This window comes from Anas acuta, chromosome 4, assembly GCF_963932015.1.
Source record: "Anas acuta chromosome 4, bAnaAcu1.1, whole genome shotgun sequence".
Lineage (NCBI taxonomy): Eukaryota > Metazoa > Chordata > Aves > Anseriformes > Anatidae > Anas > Anas acuta.
The window spans coordinates 67431195-67443921 of record NC_088982.1 but is presented as its reverse complement, the minus strand read 5'-3'; the positions used below and the strand labels follow the sequence as shown (position 1 = coordinate 67443921).

The 12727-nt window shown below is 39.1% G+C and overlaps 1 protein-coding gene across 3 annotated transcripts in view; it reads right to left on the bottom strand.

The window, feature by feature from the left end:
- BMPR1B (bone morphogenetic protein receptor type 1B) overlaps positions 1-12727 on the bottom strand; it is a 259932-nt gene that overhangs the window by 145841 nt on the left and 101364 nt on the right. For all 3 annotated transcript variants that reach the window (XM_068681764.1, XM_068681766.1, XM_068681765.1), the window contains exon 3: positions 12471-12530. The gene's annotated coding sequence lies outside the window, so the exon portion shown is untranslated. The remainder of the gene's footprint in view (positions 1-12470; positions 12531-12727) is intronic.

Genomic DNA, 12727 nt, shown 5'->3' with positions numbered 1-12727 from the left:
TGATCTTCCAAACACGAACATGGAGTAAACATTACAGCTGGCTTCTCATGTTCATAAGCAAGTAAACAATTTTTTGATACCTCTTCAGCTGCAGACGTGCATGCCAAACTGTAGCAGATCACAGTAGCTAATAAGAACCACACCAGACGCAATGAAAGCATCGAGGAAAGACTGCTCATAGGGATGGTGTGCAACACAGCAGCGGTAGAACAATGAAAACATGCCTGCTCCCACTACCACTGAATTCAAAGCAAAAAGGACACCTTCCACCTCCTTTGCTATGGGACAGTAGGGTTCAGGCTTTTTTCAAGTTGATTTGTCACTTCCCACCTGGAAGCCAATATCAAGAAGCACCCCACCCTTCTTCTGCTCATCTCAGACAGGCAATAGCACAGCCAAAGAAACCCCAGTGACAGGGGAGGGCAGGATTCACAGCACAGAGCTTAGAACAGAGTCAGAAGATCACTGTCTGTTGAATGGTAGGAGGTGAAAATTGTTGAGCTTACAGGCTTCAAAGATATTTGGGGATCTACAGGAGGAAGTGGACCAACTCACAGCAGCTGAGACCAAACAAGGAATAAATTTTTCATCCAGGTGCCTAAAAGTAATGGGGACAGAACACACTACATGAAAGCATTGTCTGAGAAAACAGTTATAACCTTTTCTTCCTTCACACCTTTCTTTCCTCACTTATTTTTAGTCCACTTGACAGGACTAACAGAGATATCCTTTTTTCGTGTTCAAATCCAAGTCCGCCTTAATCACTGCCTATGAACACAACAGGGAGAACAGCAGCCCGAGTATTTTTTTGCCCTGGCACGTAGGCACAGGATACATTTTTCAGGCCCTGGCTTCAGCCTTGCTCTCTGGTCCAGCTCCTTGAAACGACAGGACAACTCATTCACACCTCATTCTGCAACAGGCTGAGAGAACGATTTGTTCCCTTGTTGCACAAGAAAGAAAAGCCAGGCTGTCTTAGGACTTCATGGTAGCCCTGGATTCACCCTGCGGTTACTAATGTCTGTTAGTTGCTGAAAACTGTATAGCACTGTAAAAGCAGCAAAGACACTAAAAACAATTAAACAAAGGACACCAGTGAGCTCATAACTGAACTTCACTTTAATAACACTTATTGCTCCAGAAGAGACAAATCCCACCAAGAATGGTACAAGAACTAGAGCTATCACACATGATCCAGAGAAAAGTAACCACTCTGCATGTGACAGTGCCCACTGCACGAGGGAAACACCAGGTAAAACATAGCTAGAGGAACGGCAGGTAAACAATCCCAAATAAGCAGGTTTTACATGAAGTACCTTGGGAGCGGAGGAATGGAGAGGCAACAGCTCTACAAATGCTGTTTTCAGTGTCCCTGTGGGAAGACTTGGCAGGACCTCCAGCCTGGTAAACTTCATGCCCACGGGCACCCACAAAGTCTCCCAGCATCATGACCAAATCCCTCCCCCGCAGTGAATTTAGGGCCCTCAATGAGTTCAAAACCAGCATTTGTCCTCATACACTGTACAAGGAAGCTGAGTAGTCTTACCAATTCCCCACTACCACCACATAGCAAAGATGTTTTCCTTTGTCCACTATTTGGTAGTCCACTGGTACAAAGTCTAGTCCCCAAAAGTCATTCAATAAGCTGTTTTCCTTCAGTCTGTAGTAATAAAACTATACAACACTATAAACATTTTCCGCGTTTGACTCCAAGATGTTTGGCGCTTTAGCTGGAAACACTGCTCCTTTTGTTTTTAAGTTACAGCAGACCATTTTAGACCCACTTTCCATGAAGACAGTAAATATTTTTGTCTTCTATTTTGTGCTTGGTGAGCCCTTTCTAAAACTAGGCAAGAAACTTATGAGCAGCTATTGGGTGAGCATCATTGCCCCAGGCCTAAGCACATCACAAATCAGACTCATCAGAAAAGCAGAGCTATGCCCAGGGAATACTTTTCTCTTCTGCAACTCTTCCCGTCATGGGCTGGCCACATAAGGAAGACTAGCATTAATGGGAGATTGGGACATACATCTCTCAAACAGCGAAAAACTGGAACCCACAGAAGGCAAAATTTCTTCTTCGTGTAAAGTTTAAAGCTGAGGAAAGCCATAAACTCTCTGATGAGTGTTGACAGTCCAAGGAGTCATCTTCGTACTTGAACATTTTCTCCTTTTCTCTCCAAATGGAGGACCCCATGTCTGAGATGTGCAGGGCAGGTAAAGCATAAAAAGTTATAGCGTGCAAAATTCAACAAAATTACAGCGCCCATGTAGTGGCTGATTTTTCTGCTAGCCCTGCCAACAGGAATGCTATTGTTTCAGTCAAAAGGAGGTAATACCTTTTATAGGGCCAACTGAAACAGTTGGAAAAAACAGACAACCTTTGGGCACAGAACACCTTTCTTGCACAGACCTGAAGAAGGGCTTGGTTGTCTGAAAGCCTGTTTGTTTCGGTTTCTTTTTTCAGCTATATTGATTCATCTAATAAAAGATATTACCACTCCCTACCAACCCTCCCCCACTTACCAGTCTTTGAACATCAAGACTACAACAGTGACACTATCACATTTTATTTGTACTGATGGCTTGCAGTATAGAATTTTGGTCAGTAGCATTTTGTCTCACAGTCTACTGGTTTTAAAGGCAACAACTGTTATAAATTACACTCATTGCCATCATAGGTCAGCCCGAAGCTGAGAGTGATAAAGAAATAAAATAAAAACCACAAAAAGAGCACCAAGCCTTCTTACTACCATTACGACCAACCATCAAAATACTCTCCAAATATGACTGATACAACAATATCAGAAAATATCAGGAGCACAAATCCCCAAGTCTCTACTAAAGGAGCAGTAAAACAATCCCAGTGTGAGATTTTTACTAGGACTAATGAGATAATGTTATTTTCAGGTAAAGATACGTCCACAAACTTGTGGCAACACTGCCAGGCTTACAATACGGACTGGTCCTGGCAAGCGGTACTCCAACATGTGAACATCACCCTAAAGGGTTTATGAGGAACACTCAAAGCCTTTCAAATACTGTGTGGGTCTCAGATAGGTCTTTGAGTCTTATAAATCTTGATATTATGATTATTTCTGGATGATAGAATCAGATTCTGTGGGATTCTATTATTGAAGGGATGAAACAGCTGACTGACCTGCTTCATGCTCAGGGACTGTAGCAAGGATACACAATAAGAATCTGAAAACTCATGTTCAGCTAACTAAAACATACTTCTCTCTTCCCATAGTCTACCACAAACTTCATCACAACTGTAGTTGAAAAACACCTGTACTGTAGACAAGAAAATCAATGCTCACCATCAACATCAATTTACTATTATTTATGTATCGAATATACTGAATTTTGCCATCTTTCACTCAAATGTTCATACTTTCGTTAGCATAGCCATTTCAGGTTTAACCTTCTAAGGCACCTCTGAATAGGAAAAATACCGTTAAGTAATTTTTCAGTGAATTACCTTTTTTTGGTTGTACTATATTACCAAAATACATTCTGTTTTATTTCAGAGTTCCATATAGCAAAATGTGAAACATCTTTGATGAAGGGCAGAAATTATTTCCCTATTTCTCTTTGTATTCAAATCACAAATATGTGAACAGTATTTTAATTTGATTTAGTGGTGTAACTACAGCGTGGTTTGTTTTTTTTGTTTGTTTATTTGTTTTTACAGAATGTCCATAATTTCGCTTTGCTGTTCATATCAGAACAGATGTGGTCACTATCATTAAATGACTTGACATTGTATATATTATAGTTTATATCGATGAATGACTGTAAAATTGTTTTCTATAGCAGCGTATCATTTCTATGGGATGCCTGATAATTTACATGTTAAAAATAAGAATATCTATAAAATACCTCTATTTTGTGGACAAAACTTTTATAAGCTGGCTAATATTTATATCTAACAGACTTAAGATCTATTAAAATATATATTTATGTAAATAACAGGTACTCTCTTTAACTTACTTTTGGGGGAAGGAATGGAAAAACCTTTGTACAGTTTATTTACTGAAATGAATTAGTAAAACCATCCACAACCTGTTGGTACATTACATATAAGCCAAACTGACTAAAATATAATGCCAGGGTACAAAAATCTCTAAAATTATATGGAAGTTGAGGAAAGGGGACAGAAAAAAATAATTTCTGCATATAAAATGCAGTAAGATAAAATCAGTACAAGTAAGTCTCTATATCTTCCCTATTTCCCTCAGAAAAGGTATGATAAGAATTACAATCTGAAAATACTTTCTATATAACATGGAGTTTCTTCCTTTTGCTTTCTAATTAACTGTTAGGGAAAAAAAAAAATAATCACAGAAACCCATAGACATGGACACCAAACATTAGTCACTGGTACTATGGAGTACCAAATGTTTAAAAGAATTACTTTTTTTTTTTTTTTTTTTTTTTGTAGGCAGCTACATTATATACTGCACCTGCTGTATTCAGCTTTTTGTGACTACAAACCTGAGAGTAATTTTCACACATTCTGCCACATGTGGGTTAATAATATTAGTATTATATATATTTTATGTGCTCCAAAATCTGCTTTAGGACACGTCTGTAGAACAGGTCAGTCAGTCTTTTGTAAAGTTCCTGCCAGATGAACAAGAAGGCCTCACAACTGATATTCCCCAGAAGGCATTAGTTGTACGTTTTATGAAATTATTTCTTTATATGCAGACACTAAATGGGCACCTATTTGATGAACACCACAGACAGGGACAATAAGCCCTGTCCTTATCTAGCTTCTTATTGCAAGATTAGCATTGATTTTCTTTTATTACTTTTCAGCCAGCTCACAATCACCTACCTGGTGCATAATCAATCCCTCTGAGTCAGAAAGACAAGAGGTGCTTAGTTGCTAGATTTTCCACACACACACATACACACACACACAAAGAGAGAGAGAGAGAGAGAGAGAGAGAGCACTACAAAAGACATAGAACTACAGTAACAGCATTAATTGACCATAAATCTTTTTATGGCCATACTACACCATAGGGCTTGGCCAGTCTGTAAGTCAGGTCATCCCCAGTCAGATTGGCCACTCTGAGCAGCAGTTACCAGTGTTGTCTCCTTACTCGAGGTAGAGCACCCAGGTAAGACACGAGTTGGTTGTTAACTCCCAGCTTACTGGATGCCAGGAGTGACCAACAAGTATCTTGCTATTTTGTGCAGCACTGCATGTTGCTATCTAGAAACATGTAAACAATATGCTTCCTACTTTTGTTATATCAGTTGCTTATTGGAACATAGCAGACCTCGTATTCAGTTTGCACTCATAGAATCATAAAGGTTGGACAAGACCTCCAAGATCATCTGGTCCAACCATCACCCTACCAGCAATACCACCCACTAAGCCATGTCCCTAAGCACCAAGTCCAACCTTTTCTTGAACACCCCCAAGGACAGGGACTCCACCACCTACCTGAGCAAACCTGTTCGAGTGCCTGACTGCTCTTTCTGAGAAGAAATGTCTCCTCATTTCCAACCTAAACCTCCCCTGGCACAACTTGAGGCCATTCCCTCTGGTCCTATCGCTAGTTCCCTGTGAGAAGAGGCCAACCCCCAGCTCCCCACACATTCCTTTTCAGGTAGTTGTAGAGAGCAATAAGTGCCCTCCTCTTCTCCAGACTAAACAATCCCAGTTCCCTCAGCTGCTCCTCATAGGACTTGTGCTCCAGGCCCTTCACCAGCTTGGTAGCCCTTCTCTGGACATGCTCCAGGGCCTTGATGTCCTTCTCATAGTGAGAGACCCACAGCTGAACACAGTGCTCGAGGTGTGGCCTTACCAGAGCAGAGCACAGGAGGACGATCACCTCCCTGCTCCTGCTGGCTGCACCATTCCTGACACAAGCCAGGATGCCGTTGGCCTTCTTGGCCACCTGGGCACACTGCTGGCTCATGTTCAGGCGAGCATCGACCAACACCCCCAGCTCCTTTTCCTCTGCACAGCTTTCCAGCCACTCTGCCCCAAGCCTGTAGTGTTGCATGGGGTTGCTGTGGCAAAAGTGCAGGCCCCAACACTTAGCCATGTTGAACCTCATCCCATTGGCCTCTGCCCATTGACCCATCCTGTCCAGGTCCCTCTGCAGGGCCTTCCTACCCTCCAGCAGATTGACACTTCACCCCAACTTAGTGTCGTCTACAAACTTACTGAGGGTACACTCAGTTTCCTCATCCAAATCACCACCTAAAAGGTACTGAGACTCCAATCAAGGTATTCCAGACAAAATGCAATATAACTATATAGTAACAATATAGCTATTTACAGATGGAGCCAGATAGAAAGTTAGGCATAACAATGATAGAGAAAAAAATCCCAGTTCTATTTAATACTATAGTCTCTCTGTAAAGTGGCCTCTAAAGCATCACTGAACTCCTGGATACACAGAGAAACAATGAAGTAAGTCTCCTTGACCTGAACTACAAGAATTGGAAGGAACTTTTAAACCTCTATGTGCAGTCTGCATAATAATTATATTAGAAAAAAAGTACAATAAAATACTTCATGCAAATTGCCATCTGGGCCAGGAAGCCGAGTACAATACTGTTTTCATCATCTTTAATGATGCACAGTTTAGATCAGGGCAAGGGGGAGAAGGAAACGCGACCAACCTTTGACCAGTATGACAGCAGCATAAGTAATCCCTTATTGCATTATGAAACGATTCATACATGGGGACCTGTTACATTACTGGCCTGTTAACAGTATCACAGCTCCTTACTTTGACTTTTTTTTTTCCATTTTGTTTTACAGGCAAGCGTATTGCTGTCATTTGTAGAGAACAGAAAAGCTGTTGCAGTTTTAATATAAAACACAGGAAAAAAATACACAGCAGCTGTTCATATTTGCTAGGAAGTCTGTTATAATAATGATGTCATGGAAAAATGCTGGAATCTATTAAAATGGATCAGACAGACAAGCCATTCAAAGCCTTCAAACAATATGCATATACAAGTTGCACCCTTTACCTTACATTAAAATAGCAGGCAAAGAGTGGAGTTCTTTAAAAATATCATTCAGAACAGGCAACTGAAGCTGTTTCATAGCTTTATTTCAATAAATTCAGTTTACTACTGGAACTACCCAATAAAGCAAAAATATAAAAGCTACAATCAGCTCACTGTCACATAAGCTCATTTTCACCTATAAATGCATTTAAATTTATTTTGAAATCACAGGCTCAAGCTGCATAGGAACTAAGAGCTCTCCCATTGATAAATGAGATGTTTGAGCTCCAGCTATCAACTTCATCTCATTAGGAAGGGTAATTTTGGGGGGGAGTGGGGATGGGTGGGTATTTTTCCTGAGTAGGGAATTAAAGCATGCAGTTAAGAGGAGTCCCATCCAGGCACTCAACTTGACCTACAATTAGTGATCAGACGTTCTTCATTTACGTGCTGCTATTCCTGGGCCCTAGCAAGTTTGCACCTCTTGCTGCAGCTTGCTTGCATACCGCTCCACAAGGTGAATAATGTTTGAGCAAGCCTCATGCTTTCTCTTTCCTGGGGTATATCAAAAAGAGAAGGGTTTGTGGTGGAAACGAGATAGTTTTTGAAACACCCAGGTAACCACCGAAATAATCTTCCTGTTGTCCCATTTCTGATAAGCTACACCTTCCTCCCTAAGGCTATCATTAGAAATGGTTTTCTGATCGTGGCCTAAATACATCTGCCTAATAAATGCAAAAGAACTTGGCACAACATGCAAGTCTTTCTGATAATGTGAGATCATATTTTGACCCCACACTTTTTAAGCATTCAAGCTGACTTTTGCATATTCTGAAGCTGGAAAAGTAAAGCAAGACTGATCATGTTTAATATTGTAAAGTCACAATAAAAAGGCACAGACCAAAACAAAGCAGACACAAATACCACAGGCAAAGTTTTAACTTGTATACTGGGAGGGAAGAAAGAGAAAGAGCTGTATTCTTCAAGACAAAAGAGCAGACCCTCAGCAGCCACGGTGAACAGTTTGAAAAGCAATGATCCCACCTTCCCTTGTGTTTTGTCAAACTACGAAGAAATCAATGATATATGATGTCAAATTTTGAATGCTCTGGGATACACTGATGAGATCACAGGTATAGTGAATATATTATAGAAGTAAGCATTCTAAATTTGAGATGGAGTGGAAGTTATTTCAATATTCTTAAGTTTCTTCCTTTTCAAACGATCACATTTTGTACCTTATGCTGTTAATTATAAAATACCAGCTACAAACAAAACAATGAAAATATTTTGAGATTCCAAAAATGAATGAAACTGCAAAATGGTTTCAAGTGATAACTCTAATCAAACATCTTTTCAGATGTCTTGATACAGCCCTAGTCACTTATGCATATCACGTAAGACACTATACTCTATATTAAACAACATTCAACACTACAATAACAGTCTTTACAAGAAAGAACTACCAGCAAAACTCCAAACCAACATTTAAATTGCTATTAATACAAAAATTGATGATAGCTTCACAGATGCATTCACATAACGTACAAACATATTTCTGAGTTCATACAAGTCTAGCTGCCAAATCAGAACCCTACTATTTTGTGCATGTTTCCAGCCCCACTAAAAGCAGTAAGTTGTATGTGCAAGTGGCTCTGTGCATATAACTGAAGGTTCAAAAGATTTGAGCCAGAGGTAAGTACAGTAAAATGAGCCTGAATGCCTTATCTTAGACACCCACAGTATTCGTAAATTTTGACTTTATACTGTTATTGTATATAATAAAACAGTGTTAACATTTAAGATGAACATTCTGGACAAGCTTATAAACTATCCAGCGATTAATGCCCTTGTCTCATGTTTTCAATTTTCATTGCTACTGGAGGTCATATGTTATGATGTCAGCTTGAATCTGGATTTCCATTTTAAGCAAATCTAATTTAAAATTATGATACTAAGGCATATGGTAAAAACTGTTAAAAAAAAATCCTTTAGTTCTATACAGAATTACACTGTTACTAGGGTAGATTTCACATTCTAGTGCCACTTATTCATCAAGCACACACAGTTTGGGCATATTAAACCTGCCATAAGTCAAATGTGCAGAAATAAGATTTATCTACACATAGATGCAACATTACATATGCCAACTTCAAGTGCAGGGGTTTGTAGGATCAGGCCAATGATAGGAAATTAATCAACTCCCCAGAGGGGTAATGCAAATTCAATCTTCCAAAAGGATCAAGGCGGAGGAAGAACAGGAGTCTTAAAAAAATCTCTGAGCTGGAGGGAGTCTCAGGGAATATGCTCCTTTGAAGCCAGTGTGATGGGATGTTTGACGGGTCTGACACTCAAGAGACACTCACCCATTTACTCTGCCCTGCTCAGCAGACTGGTAGACTCCTCACCAACTCCCAAGAAATAGTTTGAGATAGGTGAGTTGAGCTACCTGGACACCATCAAAGAGACTGCTCTGCTCTTCTCTCGCACTACCATCACTACAGTCCTGTCCGCACTCTCCGTTTACCTTGGACTACCACCACTTTTCTCACGACCCTGCTTGTGACATCAATTTTCAAAGCTACACCACATGACAGCTACCTCCTCCTCCTTCCTCCACTGCCTCCCTGGTCTACCCTAGCCAAAATAAATAGATTTCAGGTGTTTTTTTCTCCCTGAGACAACTTTTTACAGACTCAATAAAAGCCAAATCAAAAATCAGAGTGGTTTCAAGCCCAGGCCACGAAGCAACATTTTTCTGAGTATTGCCAAGGTTATTCCATAATACTGATTGCTCACGGGGCTGAGGGAGGATATTCAGTTCTGCTGATGATTCATAGGGAATAAAAGAAAACAGACATCTCAGCTTTATTTGCTCCATGTGAAATATTAGGAGAAAATCATACCAGTTGTTGGAGTTATTAGGTTTAACCTTATTCTTAATAGTATTTCTTCTTGCCACAAAACAAATATCTGCGGAATACCACAATTAAGTCCTTCTCAAAGCTAAACCAAGCTCAAATAGGTTTATCAGATGCGCAATGCATGAAAGACTGCACCTTTTGTTACTGTATGTCAATAATAAATGATAGGAAAAGGTAACAAGTGGTAGTGCAGATAAACAATAAAATATTTATACAGAGCCATTGAAGTACAACAGTTCGCTGTATTCGCAAAGCAGTAGCAGACACCAGCTGTAGTGGTGCTGGAGCTCCATTGGAGTTACTTCAACCATCACATTGGGAGGGCATTTAAGTTGTCACTGAAACCTCAGCTTGACTTCAGTTATAAATGGTCAATTGTTAAAATGTTATTGCCAAAAGAGTGGACAATCTTCTATAGTGTTTTATAGGTAGAAACTTAAAATATGCCAGTTCAAAGTTCTTGTGTCATATGCAAGTAGAATGCTGAAAGTAAAGAATATTACATACTTTTTCTAGGCAATTCTTGTATCTACTCATAGTCCTTTCTGCGTACAACTTACTAGTGCATTTTGTTTCTAAAATGATTGAAATCATTTATCACAAAATGTAAGATGTTCAACATAAGCCCTTTTCCAGAGGCATTTTAAGCATAGAGTAACTCAGCCTTCAGAAGGTCTTCAGTGTGAACAGTAAAGCCATTTATATCTATGCAGATATACAACCAATTGTGATGTCTACAGCCATGCAATTAAATTGGTACTATTACTTTTGTACTCATTTTTATCACATTCAGGCAGACAAACTGTAAACAATAATAGCAGAGAAGCAGGCCCAGCATTTACTATCATGCAATTACACACAGTAAATAGATTGCTAACCTTAGAATTACTCAAAACAAACAGCATTAAAAAAAAAAAAAAAAAAAAAAAAAAAAGTATTGGAAAAGGCACTATTTCTAAAATCAGTTTTAAAAGTGCTTGAACATCTAAACAAGAAAATCGTTTTCTGGAGGCATGGCAAGACAAAGATTTGAAAAAACAGAAAATGAATGGAATTGTAATGGTCTTAAATTTTTGTAGACCAGGTTTCAAAATAAATGAGGATAAAAATGGAAAAGTTTACATTTAATTTATTTGTTTAGCTCAAAATTTAGGAGATAAGAGATAACTGAATGTTCTAAATACCTCCACAAACTTACTGGCACTTCAATGGTAATGTCCATTTTTATAAGAAAAGGCTACAATTTTATTTTAAACTTAACAGCCATCCATTCTTTCTCCTTTCAAAACCTAGCACAAGTAACAAAGCACCAGAGTCTTATAAATTCTCCAACACCAAATGCAAATTAAGTCGTGAAATTGCTCTAGGAAATGTTCCAAGAATGCAAGCCCAAAGGAGTTTCAACACAATTTCTCAATTTCAGGCTCTTTATGACACTCAGGCAAGGTAACAGAATATTGTAGGGTCAGGAAGAGTTATCTGCGTATGGAAAGTTTTTCATTATCCAATTTCAAGAACTTTCTGTATTTTGTTTATAAGTTCTAAGATGAGATAGATGTTTACAAACAGAATAAACTGAAAGGATGGCAAAGGCTCCGTACACTGAGCAGCTCAGAAAGTTTTCATTCAGTTGGAAAACTGGATTGACAGTTTATAACTTAAAGGTTAGCTTCGTGTTTCTTAAATGGTTATCATATTAGCGGATTTCTCTCTTTTATTTAGAAATGTGTGAACTGCTTATTGGCATCGTACCAGCCTGCCTTAGAAGTAAAATACACACAACCCCCAGCCCATGATGTGAAAAGGTAAGAAAGACTTACGTTTTATGTCAGCTGTGAGTATATGGCTTTACAGAGCCATCTCCAGCAAATTGGGGCTGCTCCCGTAATGAAGAGAGTAATTATTTAATCTTTCATCAATCCTCCTGAACAGCCCCAAATCCTTTTTCTTACGCTCATGGCAGGAGTTTTAACAGACTGTTTAAACAAAGAGCTGCTGATTTTTTGCTCTGCCGAGCTACTGCTTGTTTATCCCAGGGGAGAGATCAGTCAAACGACAACTTAACTTACTGGGCATGCTATTATTTAGAAATAACCTGAAGGGGACTAAGGACATTTCCTGAACATGAAGTTTTGGTCTATCAAGGTCTCTCTGAAAATAAGAGAGGGACCATGACAAACAACCTGCAAGAGTCATGCTGCTAAAAACTGGTGTCAGAGTGCTGCCTATTCCCTTGAGACACTTTCTCAGCTGGATCCTTTTTATTTATTTATTTATTTATTTTAAACCAAAACAACTCTTCACCGTTCCTTGCTTGAAATACATGCTAGGTACCAAGCACTCCAAACAGTAAAATAATTGAAAAGCATATAGCTGTGTCTTTCTCAAGTGACCTGTTTTACTACGGCCTGCATCACCGTCAACATCTCAGGTGTTTTTTCTTTAGCTTTCCAAAGTGGAGCTGATAAACAGTAACTGTCCTGTGTTTACTACACGCTGGTGCTTTTTAACAACCATAGACTTCAAAGAAACAAAAAGAAATAATTCAGTTCTTACCTGAGGAACTCAATTTTCAAGAAATCTTCTTGCCTTGCAGCTCAAGTACAATGGTGCAATCTACAACAGAGCAGAAAGACATATCAATTACATTTAATATTGTGCTTTTAACTTCAGCATTGTAATTCAATCACACTTGAGCAAACTGACAGCTAAAATTTTAGCTATTATCATGCTGTGGCACGTCTTTTATGGAGACTTATGCCAAGCAGTAATTCTTTGGCAACAATTGTACAATATCACATATACACACACGA